Raw genomic sequence first — 12,344 nt, 5'->3', positions numbered from 1 at the left:
ACTGAATTACCACCGGTGACTTTGAGAAGTGAACTCAGTTCCCTGCTAGCGGGGGTCATACCGGTTCGGTGTCTTTTTGTTGCTTGTTTTTCTGGTTTGTTTTTTTTTTTTGTTGGTTTTTTTTTTGGGGGGTGTGTGTGTGTGTTTGTTTGTTTTTGTTTTAATTTTATTTTATTTTTAATTCAAGCCCCAACTCTTTAATGCAATTGTTTCAGCCTAGCACTGGCAGCATTGAAGGCAAACAACAACCTACATTTCAATTCTGACACGAACTCAGGTCATGCCAGCCGGGCCACCAGTACTTCCTCCACCCACTCTGAATGTGGCTATGATCTCCCAGCATTGGTAAGCAGAGGATTCTCTAATTTGGGTGATCTTTGAAAGAAATATAACCCAGGTATTTTTATTCATGAGAAAGGCGATGGATCAGAAATTGAGTATTCACCCAGAGCAAGGTTAAAATTGAAAGTTCAGGATTACCCAGGGCTCTACGGGAAAAGGTCAGAGAGTTAGAAAAATAAGTTCCCGGGGATAAATTATGTCTAGCAATCAATTATCTGATGAAATATACTATTTTCATGGTAAAGGGTAACATGAGAAACTACACTCTTCAGAAAAATTATACATGTACTATAACTGGGTATATGTTGCTCTTTGGAGGAACCATTTTTCTTGTGTTACACTGACAATTGCATTACAGGGCAAACTGACAATAAATCTCTTCACACCATGAAATAAGTTTTGAATGGATGGGATTCATAGGTGAAATCACTGTTCCCAGGTCAAAGGTCACATTACTTTTCAGCAGTTTAAAGAATGTTATTGAATTATAATAATAAAGTGTCTAATTTCCACAGGAACAGAATTGTGATCGTTCCAACAATGGTTAGTAAGGTGCTTTCTGGGTATCATAAGCTATAGTCTCTTTCACAATCATGATCTCACTAAAATTTGAGTGATTAATAGATCACTTTAAACATACCTGAATGACAATACTGTATGTGAGTGTTGCCAAAATCAGTATTTCTCTTCTGGCAAATAAAACCAGGGTAGGCTGCATTTTTATAATTACATCCTAAATAACTTAATATTGCCAGGTATGTTTTGTTTTCACATTCTGTTTCTAAAAAGGATTTTGTACAATACATTAACACAGCAGCAACATTTGGTTTTTTCTTTTTTTTTTTTAATAAAGAAAACTGAATCAAACATGCTTATTATAAGCTTTCTTCCTCCTTAGTGCCCTTCTTTCACTATTGCACTAAACCTGCTAAGGCAGCCAACTACAATAAGGTCATAGAAATAAGCTTCTTACAAGATTACTAAAGACTAAATTTATACCTTAATATCAAAAACACTTATTGTCACTATATAGTGGCATGCAGTAGATCACTGTACCAAAACAACTCACAGTGTTTATGGAAATTCAAGGAAATGAAAGAACAAGTAACTCTGTAATACACCTTGACTTTTACAGAGAAGTCACTCAGCTCTTCTTGCCTTTTTTCTTTTCTTACAGACAAAAAGAAAACAACATTTCTAGAAGCAAAGAACACAAAATGATTTGACATTAAGTTGTTATTTCTAGGCAGTGTTTTGTAGAAAAAAAATAGCTCAATAGCGTGAGTAAACAAGTATCTAATTTTATATAAAAGAAGTAAAATCAATCATTGCACTCGGTGATAATCCAGACCTCTTATAGAAATACATACCGTAATAAATATTTATGGTGCAATATCTTTGACTTTCTGTGCAGTTTTGTGATTGCATCTTTCGCTGTACATTTTTGACAGATATTGCAGTATCAGCTTCGCACCCCTAGCTGGTCAGTGGCACCACTGGAGTATGTCATTATTGATGGCTTCAGGTTTACAGGTTTTACAAAGAGTGAATTACTGAAGAAACATTTTTTTTACTGTTCTCCCAGATACATAAATTACTGCTATTTTGTTTTAGAAAAGGTTCATATATATTAATAGCAAAACAATATTTTTCACAATTAAAAATGTGAAACTTAAATTGATGATGAAAACACAAACCCATGTGAAGTTAGACTTTTTTTGGTCAGTTGAAGTCATGTAAGTGTAAAAGTTCTTGGCAGTAAGCAAGTCTGGTGATAAGCATAAGTATCTTTACAGATTCGGTTCACTCTCCCAGCTGTGTCCCGGACGCATTTTAGAACACAACGGGCCAAGTTTTATCCCTAAATTCCTCTCAATGTATCCAAAGCTCAAACAATTACAGCTTTAAGGGGACAGCGGCCAGGAAGCTCACCAGCGGTGGCAATGGTGTTTTGCAGAGATCTCCACTTTACTCTAACCCAGCTCCACGCTTCGGGGTCATATGATGGGAACCCACTACAGCATCAGTGCTGTTCAACAGAGCACGTGGCAGAAGTACGGCCTGGACCCAGACACTAGGACTCACATAGCAGCCTCTGCCTCATGCCTTGATCTTGTCGGTCAGGTGCAACCTGTGACAAACTCCTAGATCAGCTTCATCAGCCGCATTTGAGATGCGCCGCCCTGCGCGGGCGGCGTGAGGGACCTTATACCAGCAGCGCTTCGCGCCCAGGGCACACAGGGGCTGCAACTCAGCCAACTGCCTCTTGAGCAACACAGGGAAATGGACAGGACCACCCCTTCCCATTTTGATAGGTGAAGTACTGGTAGATGTGGGAAACAGAAAAAAACAATTGAGGTTATTACTCTGTAAGTTGTGGAAAGCAGCAGAGCTTTCCTGCATGGTCCCTTCATGGCTCCTGCATAGCGCAGTCGTGCTCCGTCCCTGGGCAGCCTTCCCAAAGCCTCTGCCCTGCCTGCTGGTCCATTGTATGCAGTGTTGGACTTCGCGAAAAAGGATGTTACAGTTACTATTGCGACAATAGCAATATATAAACTCACTTGTTTAAAAAATGCTTATTTATCAACAATTGGAAGCTCTGAAAGAGTTCAAACTGGGGTCACGACAGCGGACAGAATGGTTTATATTAGTATACAGTATTTTACAGATGCTTCTCCCAGAGTTATCCCCTCTGTTTTCAAACACTGCCTGATGATTTAGTCGGACAACTCCAAACAAAATGCCACTGAATATTATGTAGCTAAAATCAAATACTTACTCATTATCTCAAAAAAATGGCTTGCACAATCTGAATTCTAAACAGTTTAATAATATTTAATAATGTTTTAATACAGACAAGATACTTTCACAGCTATTTTGCCGCCTGTCTTGCCTTTATGAAGACAGGAATGAAAGACAACTGACAAAACAAGAATTAGGAGTAAATCATTTGAATATAGGATAAACTTGCATTTTAGTTTTCCCCAGTAGAATGATAGTGTCTAGAGTCTCATATAAAGCTACCTCAATAAAAGTTTATGCTGGAAGGCCAGGAATACATAAGACCTAGAATTAAATAAAATTATTTCCCACACTTCATTGAGTTATGCTATCATGTTAGATAATTTCAACTTTATTTTTGTAAAATCTCTTCTAACTTTCATTTTTTTATATCATTCCTGTTCAGAATGTTATACTTCTATGACACAGGTATTTTCTCCTGAAAGTAGTGCCCTGACTTTGAAGTATTCCTTTTCCACCTGAAAAAAGAATCACCCCAGCAGAAAGCACCCCACTTAATTCTGACTTTGAGTAATAAACTGAAAGTCTGAACTTTCAACCCGTCAAAAAGGCAAGTACATTTTCTTCAGTCTTTCATGTTTTCCACCACTCTGATCTCTTTTAACAGGTCAGAAAGTCTGAATATATTATTTATGATAGCATCTTGGCCCTATTAATGTGTTCAATGAAAAAAAAAATCACAAATTATTTCACTGGGACTAAGCATCAAGAGAAAAGCATGTTCTGACTATATTTTGTTAAGATTAAATAAGATTCTACCCAGGACTATTATCTCTTTCCTCTGCAAATTCTTTCTGATTGTTATTACTTATCATCCCTTGTTGGCTTCAATGCTTAATTCTGCAGCTGTTGTTTCTGCAAAAAAATCTGGCTGCTTTATAGGCGGCTAAATGAGAATATTTCTGTAAGAACTTTTCCCTTGAACAACAGTTTCTGAAGTGGTTTGTAGTACTTATAGTATTCCTGAGGTTGGAGCGTTCACAAGAATGCTTTCCTGTAAGAATTTTTTGGTGATTAATAAAGAGTCCGCATAGCCTGCAGCCCTTCTGTCAAAAGGGCAGCCCTAGGGCGTTTCACATATCTATTCTACTATAGTTGTGAACTTCCAATAGCTTAATTATCTCCCAGATTCTTATAAATCCATTAAATTTGTGGAAATCACACAAGGTTAAAAATTATCTAGAAGGAAGACATATTAGCGTGCATGCACAAGCATGCACTCACTCACATATTTGTTCTGTAAATAGGAAATGTAAAAAGAAATTCTGAAAACACCACAAAATATCAGTTTTGCTTTTTCAGTAACCTTATAGTAATTTTTTGCTAGTGCTAGTTTTACAGATTATGATATAACCTGATTTGAGATGCACGTATGAAGGGTGTTGTCTCACCAGTCACGAACCATTTGTGGCCTCTCATACATCTGTTGTGTGGAAATCATTGTTAAATAGTGGTGACTAATGTAAAGTGAGAGAAAGTTTGGTGTTCTGATCAATGCTGTGAAAGCCGTGCAATAAAGCAGCAAGCTCTCGCCCAGAAAGTAAAACAAACGTGTTTGTGCTGGAAGCAAATCACATGGAGAGCTAAATGTAAGTAAGATAAAAAAAGTGTGACATTCTTTCCTAGAGATTAAAGTACTAATATGGGAGACCAAGAAGAGAGATGCCAAAAATGTAGCAGCCAAAACAGATAGCTCTTTCATTAAACACGCATACAGACACTACCTACTATAAGTGACAGATAGCATCAAGAAGGGAATATCAGAGTTAGAGCCAGGGGAGACCTGAGCTCAGAAGTCAGTCAGTTTAATCATGAAGGTACTAGACCAGGCAGGAATGTTAAAGCTATTGAAATGTGTCTAGTCAAGTTTTCTGTGGAGTTTGCATGAAGAGCTTTATCTGACTAAGCTCTTTTTCTGAGTTCATTGGCAAATCCTGCAGCCTGTGCAGGGCAGATGTTATCCTTGGTACAGAATTATATGTTCGTCTATGGCCACTACACAAGCACAAGCACTGCACACTGATCTGCAGCTTAAAGAGTTATAAAGTAAAAAATTCTGTAAAAGCCACAACTGAAAGTATTGTTTTTAAAAAGATAGCCAGATGACATAACACGTGGTACAGAAATGCTCTTATTCCCGATCAATTTTCAATAAATTGTATGATCTGTATTTACACACACCCCCCTCCCCCCAACAAAACAAAACAAAACAAAAAATTACAAAACCAGGAGATACTATCCCAATATATGCTGTGGTAATTATTCTTTAAATCATTGCTTAAATCAAAGCTTTTCTATTTATCTGTTCTTTCAAAGGATGCTGATATACTTGAAGGACAAATGGCGTCTCAAGAATCACCGAGGAACCTAATTTTAGAACAAATGAAATTGAAGAGCTTGTGTAAACGATTACCAGGCACCTTTGATTCATGTTTGGAGCTGGCTCATTGAAAGGGATTTCACAAATAAGCAAAATGTATATTCAGCAAATTGCCTAGGAAAGCTTTCAGTTGTTCCTAGGGATATTAAACAATCCCCCGATTCCTCAAAGACCTGTCACAGAGTCATGAATTACAGTCATTCCTTGGCCTGAACACTTCCAATCCTATGTTTTTAGCAGGATTTCAAGAACTATTTGGCAGGAACGCATTCTACTTCTAGGTGACTGCAACAGAAGTGGCACCAGAGCCACTTAGATCAGAGCTAATTTGAGAAGTCCTGCCTTAGGACAAGGGCAAAGATGGGACAGCTTCGGGCAGTACTGAAATGTAAAAGAAACAAGCTAAGTTTACAGTCTACATTTTGATTTACAGAATTTACTGTTAACACACGTAAGAAATCCCATTTGCAGCATGTACAGTATTAAGTGATCTTTTGTAAAGGTGGAAATAAAGATCCTACTTTAGTGCCTGAGCACAAGAAGATAAAATTAACATTGCCAGCAAGACCTGGGAAATCTGAGTCTTAATGTCTCTGCAACTTAGCCTTGCTTGTCCGTGTGACAGTTAAAAAGCATGTACCCTGGGAAAATGAGTAGAGTGGAATGGTAGTCAACATGGCAGACAAAAACACTGGAATAACCCAGAAGAGTTGCCTGGAAGAAGAAATTGGAGATCAACTCTCTTGTCTGAAATACGTAAACATTGATTTAAAATGCAAGCTTCCCAGGAAGCAGTAAGGTTTTCCTGAATACGTTGGCTCAAACGACATACTACTCATTTTATATTCAAAGAGAAACTAATTTGTGGAACTACTGATTAAATATCACTTTATATATCTATTTTGTTTAGTGGGTTTTTTTTCACCAGCATATTAAAAAGCAAATTATCCGTCTGAATGTAAAAAGCATTTCCTCATTTAACAAAAAATGGAAGCTGAAGTAGAAGAACTTAGCTGATTTAACCTAAACCAAAAAAGAAATCAGTACCTGAACTCGGACTGGAATCTTGCTTAACACATTGACTCTAATGTAATCAAAATCTGTAATAATATAAACTGCATCTTTAAACAAGGGATTATACTGCAGGAAGGAAAAAGTGTTATATTAAGTTTTTATTAATTTTTTAGTACATTTATACACAATAATTCTCTCCTCAAATCTTTGAAAAGTAAAATAATTGTATTTATAATTAATTCCTTTAGCTTTAGTGACTTATTTCAATTGCACAATACTAACACAAGAATTGCAATATAATATGATGAGAGCAATTTTATTTAGATTTTATACAGAAAGTACTATCATAAAGTTCTTAACATGAATAATGAGAATTCACTTATGGAAGAGGATGAAATAAAAAGGCAATGCTTGGCATTGCAAGTTACCCTAAAAGCTGAACAGATCCAAAAGTAGTATTAGACCCTTCGTTGTTGCAGATGACTGAAGAGAATTCACTATAATGAATTTACTGAAGATTTCTTGACTGAAATAAAAAATGACACAATACTATAGCGTAATACTTTCGGCCACTTCATGTTTAGAGTGCATCAAAACCAAAAATGAAGCCGTAAAGTTATCAAGCGACGTGGTCTTGAACCACCTGCTCCAGGTGACCCTGCTTGAGCAGGGGGGTAGAACCGGAGGATTTCCAGAGGTGCCTCCCAGCCTCAGTGATTCTGTGATGCTGTAAACCCGTCCAGCTTCCCCTAGGTTTTGAGATCACGAAAGCCACGGGATTTCAGAAGTGCTTTAACTTACTTGCAAAGCATTTCTCTCCTTCTGGAAACACACTTTCATGCCCTCTAGTGTTCAAAATAATAAAAACTGTTTCTCTCGCTGATCAATTTCATCTAGAATAATACATCCATCCTTAACTAGGTCATTCCTCTGATCAAGACAAATAGTTCAGACTGTGAGCAAAAGAGGCACAAAGGGAACCGTTTAAGTTAGTTGATCTTTCAGTAAGACAAAATAATGTAGTAAGTGCAAAGATATAGCGGTTCAATGATCATAGCGTAATGACAGTGAGCAAAATGCAGAGCTGCAGAGCTGCTCCATTCTAAATGGAGCAACTTCTCTGTGTGTTGTAAAAGAAAAAGCACATGAAATATACAGTAAATTGCCTATCATTCAGGTGATTTACAAAAACCAGATTACGAGAATATCTTTACTGCCACAGAAGGATTCTGGCATTCTGATCCAGGGTTCTTTAGCTGATTTTATCCATATTCCTCCTTTTTACTCCTCTTGGAATTAAATAATCGCTGAAGCAGGCACAATGAACCATAGGCTCTTAATCTAGTACTTGCACTAACTGCCAGTCTGAAGAGTTACTCTTCCACTGACTCACTTACTCAATTAATAGTTTAATATCTTAACCAGATTAGACCAAATTAGACAGAAGACAACCCTAATCAGAAAATATAAAGCCATGAGATTTATTAGTGTCTAAGAAATCAAAACACAGGGGTTCGATTCGTTTGGCATGGAGATGGGACACCCACGTTATCTGATTGCTAGGGAATCATGTAAGCAGTTCTAAAAAAAACACTAGCTTTGAAATATTATCAAATATAGACAAAATTTCAAACAAAATGTACATATAAGATCATCTGTGCTAGACCAGAAAAAAACTTCATTCAATGCAGTGTCTCATCTTCATCAATGTCAGAAAGCAGACGACTTCAAAAAGACTTTAAGAGTAGACCTAGTATGTGAAAATTCTTTCCCCTAATATACTCCTAAACATCAACAAATTGTGACTCAGGGGCTTCAGGGCTAAAGATAACTGGGCTTTGCTTTGGGATTTTTTTCTTTGTTGTTGGATTTTTTTCTCATTTAAATTAGTGTTTGTTTCAAAATATTTACAAACTGTAGTTATACAGCAATATGGTTAGAATGGTGTAATACAAATAAGTTTGCTAGACTTATAAAAAAACATAATAAAGTACTTTCATTGCAATACTACCTGCATTGACATGCAAACTGTATGAAACTGGACTAACATCTGAGTGCATGTATATGTAATTAGAAGGTTGTACAGATGGAAGTGTAGAAGTGGACATTCCACCAAAGTATCTAAACCACCTTAAATTCATGGATGACTTTGAGGGAGTCTTGTTTACCTCAATTTACTTATTTAAGTACATGTTGAATATATTTTGTAGAGTTTTGGTTTCTGTCTGTGGAAATTTTGCAATGATAGTGCTACACAGAAAGGCTTAGAATGTAATCTAACAGACAGATCTGATTGATTTTCTCTGTTTTTATGGAATATTGAATACAAATTTTCATATTTTAAACTTGCTTTTTTGTTCCTTTCACAGCAAATCAGTCATGCTTTAAAAAATCTGACCTGAACCATAATATACTCGAGAAAAGCATCTAAATGTGTCCAAGCCCCCACTTTCACTAGAAACATTTTGACTATTAAGAGCTAATTCTATAATTTTCAAGATACAAAAACTTTTAAAAGAACTATGCATCTGTGTAAAAAGACCACAGAAGTACCGGGATTTTGAAGGAATTAAGTTCTCATCTTTCAGAACAAGAACATTTACAACCCTTTTCATACCCAAAATGCCTTAGAAATATGTAGTGATTGAACACTATGGTATGCTTGACCTTCCTTTAATTCTGCAGGCAGGCACGACAGGAGGCTAAAAGGTTAAACTAACTGAAACTACATTTATTGTGTGATAAAAGCACCCAGACCAACAATGCAGATTAGATGACAATAATACATTCCATTTTTCTTCCTTTGAAATGGTTTGTTCCGCTAGCTGTCACCAGGAGTCTGTATAGCAAGTTCAGTTGGTCTTTAAGCTACTCTGGCGGTATTGGCCAGCTGCCTGTTGACACCTCTCATACATCCAAAGATCACCTCTTTATATAGACAGTTGTCCTAGCCTGGAGCAAATCCCATCCCTGGATTCTTAAGGGCTTAAATCCCTCAGAAAACAGAGCTTAGACAATGTTTTTTAAGGGAGCAAAATGCCTAGATAGCTTTAAAAACGTGACCTGTATACAACTCAAAGTGCTTAACATAATACCATTCAATCTCAAAAATATGTGATTGTAAGGTAAGAGCAGTAACAACTATACCAATTCAAAGTAGAGGCAATTCCAGCAGCAAAGACGACTTGAGCCTGTCTTCCCAAATGAACAAACTTAGTAGCTGGGGTTGAAATAAAACTTTTTTTTTTTTTATTTAAACAGCGACCATCTGAATGCACCTCTTCAATACTCCAAATCATGAATAAGGATATTTGGAGCATCTTCAATACACAATTCCCATACCAACTGCTGACATACGTCCTCAGCATGAGTCATAATTTAGAAATTAATTCAGCAGCTTGGGAATCAGTCCATCAGCAGCGGCTTGTGCCCATTAAGAAAAAATCAAATCCTGGGTGCATTAAAAGCAAAAACACACCTTTCCAAATTAACTCACAGCACACAGTTTGGCGGTGTCTTGCACAAGGGCAGCGCTTTGTCGCTGGTTGCTCTGTGTCCCCCGCATACAGCACTCCCGTCTCAGTGGCAAGGAGCACACTGCCACCTCCCAGCCCCACTGAGGTGGCCCACTTTTCCACCACCTAGGACTGAGTCTTTATATGTACTTCAAATAAATGACTGAGAATTTCACTTGTCATGAAAAACAGAAAAATAAAAAAAAACCCAAACCTGCTTACCACTAAATTCTTTAAAAAAAAAAAAAAAATAGAGCGTAGCATTAGCAATTTGTGGAAAGCAATACCCTTTCACCCAGTCTGTTATTAAAAAATGAGTGGAAATTGAAGACTACTTCTAAACAAAAAATCAGTTTTAGAAAGAGGTCCTGAAATCAAGTCAGTGAAAACTTCTCTTCCTCTCATGCCCTCACAAAAATGAAGGAAAATGCCATCATGCTCCATCATGATCCTTTTTGTACATCCAATACATTTTCAGCATTGTTCTTTTAATAATGAAAATAGGAACAAGAACTACCGGCATTCGCCATGTCATGAGGTTGCAAGGCAGAGACTGCCTGTAGAGGTCAGATACAACTGTGCATTCATGATGGAGATTTGCTTTCATGTGAACATGTGAAAAACAGATTCGTATGAACAACATTTCTACCCCAAAAAGTCGGAGTAGAAGTATCTGACCAGAATTTTTTTCTTCTTTTCAGAAAGAAAATGCGAGAAAACATGAATGAGAACACATGGGGAAACAGATGAGTAGCACACGTTCCCTGAGCAGACGAATATAGTTAATGGACTGGGTAACCTTTGTAAATAAGCTATTACCCTAAGGACTTGCACGGAATCACGGAATTTTCAGAGTTGGAAGGGACCTCTAGAGATCATCTAGTCCAACTCCCCTGCTAAAGCAGGATTGCCTAGAGCACATTACTCAGCACTGCATCCAGGTGGGGCTTGAAAATCTCCAGAGAAGGGGACTCCACAGCCTCCCTGGGCAACCTGTGCCAGTGCTCTGGCACCTGAACCGTAAAGAAGTTTTTCCGTGTATTTGAACGGAACTTCCTGTGTTCTAACTTGTGCCCATTACCCCTCGTCCTGTCACTGGGAACCACTGAAAAGAGCCTGGCTCCATCCTCCTTCAAGCCACCCTTTAGATACTTGTACGCCATAATGAGGTCTCCCCTCAGCCTTCTCTTCTCCAGGCTAAAGAGTCCCAGCTCTCTCAACCTTTCCTCATAAGGGAGATGCTCCAATCCCACAGTCATCTTAGTTGCCCTTCACTGGACTCGCTCCAGCAGTTCCCTGTCCCTCTTGAACTGGGGAGCCCAAAACTGGACACAGTATTCCAGTTGTGGCCTCACCAGTGCAGAGCAGAGGGGGAGAATGACCTCCCTTGACCTACTGGCCACACTCTTCCCTATGCAGCCCAGGATTCCATCGGCCTTTTTGGCAACAAGGGCACATTGCTGGGCCATGGATAATTTACTGTCTACCACAACCCCCAGAGCCTTCTCCTCAGAGCTACTTCCCAGCAGGTCCGCCCCTAACCTGTACTGGTGCTTTGCATTCTTCCTCCCCAGGTGCAGGACCTTGCACTTGCTTTTGTTGAACCTCATTAGGTTCTTCTCTGCCCAGCTCTCCAGCCTGTCCAGGTCACGCTGGATGGCAGCACGGTCCTCTGGGGTGTCAGCCACCCCACCCAGTTTGGTATCCTCAGCAAACTTGCTGAGGATACACTCTGTCCCGCATCCAGGTCATTAATGAATATATTAAACAAGATTGGACCGAGTATTGACCCCTGGGGGACACCACTGGTTAAAGGCCTCCAACTAGACTCTGTGCCGCTGATCACAACCCTCTGAGTTCTGTCCCGCAGCCAACTCTCAATCCACCTCGCTGTCACCTCATCTAGCCTATACTTCCTCAGCTTCCTAATGAGGATGTCATGGGAGACAGTGTCAAAAGCCTTGCTAAAGTCAAGGTAGATGACATCTACGACTCTCCCCTCATCCAGCCAACCAGTTATAACATCATAGAAAGCTATCAGATTGGTCAAGCATGATTTACCCTTGGTAAATCCATGTTGACCACTTCCAATAACTTCCTGTTCCTCAACGTGTTTGGAGAGGACATCCAGAATGAGTCGCTCCATTACCTTCCCAGGGAGAGAGGTGAGTCTAACTGGTCTGTAGTTCCCTGGGTCCTTCTTCTTGCCTTTTTTGAAGATCGGAGTGATGTCAGACTTCCTCCAGTCCTCAGGCACCTCTCCTGTTCTCCATGACCTTTCAAAGACGATG

General features: G+C 38.7%; 1 protein-coding gene across 5 annotated transcripts in view; it reads right to left on the bottom strand.

The window, feature by feature from the left end:
* PDE4D (phosphodiesterase 4D) overlaps positions 1-12,344 on the bottom strand; it is a gene marked incomplete at its 5' end in the record, with an annotated part of 552,125 nt that overhangs the window by 188,257 nt on the left and 351,524 nt on the right. The window lies entirely within an intron of this gene.

The sequence above is a fragment of the Vanellus vanellus genome (genome assembly GCF_965231255.1).
Source record: "Vanellus vanellus genome assembly, chromosome: Z".
Classification (NCBI taxonomy): Eukaryota; Metazoa; Chordata; class Aves; order Charadriiformes; family Charadriidae; genus Vanellus; species Vanellus vanellus.
The sequence above is the reverse complement of the archived record's forward strand: the minus strand, read 5'-3'. Positions and strand labels throughout refer to the sequence as shown.